We start from the raw sequence: 1,169 nt of genomic DNA, 5'->3' as shown, positions 1-1,169 counted from the left end.
TCTCACTCACCCCAAGTCACCTCAGCTGGGACTTGAACCTAGATCTCCTCTGTGGTAGGCAAAAACACTACCATACAACCACCACTGGTGGCACTGCTCCAGCCTGCTATGGGTCTTGACCATCCCAGAGCCCGGCCTAATATCCAGCTGCCTGGCCTCTGACTGGAGGAGCTGGAAGCAGAGCTGGGAACCCCTCAGGTTGCTGCTCAGATCCTTCCTAGAGCTGGGGAACCTCTCCTGCTGGCTGCAGCCTCTCCTTGGGGATCCTGGAGCCCAGTGAGGGCCTCTCCTGCTGGCTGCACGCCACGCTGCTGAGGGTCCCCCTGCAGGTCCTGCTCCTTCAGGCTTTTCCAGAGTACTGCTGGCTCAGCTTTTACCAGCTCTGTGAAACCCCTTCCTTGTTGTCCCTCACTGGTCTCTTCCCTGAGTCAGCCCATGCTGCCCCTTTTATCCTCCTCCAGATGACCCAAGGGGCCAATCGGGACACAGGGGGGTGAGTCTCTGGGGCCTGATTGGTGTGGAAAGGGAATCCCAAGTCCTCCAATCATCTTTTGCCCTTTCAAAACCCCTGGGCCAGGTCACTGCCAGCCAGCCTGTCACATCAAAAACCATGCTAATACACTAATGAGCAGTAAAAATAGGCAACTGCACATTAAGCGTCACTAAAAAGTGTGTGCTTTCACTGCTGCACATTAGGGCAGTCTAATGCTCATTTATTTAGTATCTCACATTAGAAGGTTCCTGTACATGAGTGCAGAGGCTGCTCCAATGTGCAATTAATCGAGTCTGCTGGAGCATAATAATTACCATGCTCCAGCAACCCCCTGTGTCTCATCCCTGCACTTCAAATGATGTAAGGAGCACTTGAACTAAAGTTTGTTCAAGCACCCCTGCTGCCATTTTGAAGGTCAGGGAAACTGACACAAGCGTTGTTGCAATGCTTTAATTAGAGCACTTCCCCTCCCCCTGCAAACTTCTGGAGCATGTGTAAAAGTGCCCAGAGGTACTAAATTTAATGCGTAGTAGCAAAAGTGCATTAATGAACATGTAGACATGTCCCCTGATTCTTAAAACTATTCGAAGTCTAATAAGCTCATTTCTAAGTGTGCCAAATCTTCAGCAAGGCTAATATTTTTTCATAGTTTCATAGTTTCTAGGGTCGGAAGGGA

The sequence above is a fragment of the Gavialis gangeticus genome, unplaced genomic scaffold, assembly GCF_001723915.1.
Source record: "Gavialis gangeticus isolate Ggan-Ray unplaced genomic scaffold, GavGan_comp1, whole genome shotgun sequence".
Lineage (NCBI taxonomy): Eukaryota > Metazoa > Chordata > Crocodylia > Gavialidae > Gavialis > Gavialis gangeticus.
The sequence above is the reverse complement of the archived record's forward strand: the minus strand, read 5'-3'. Positions refer to the sequence as shown.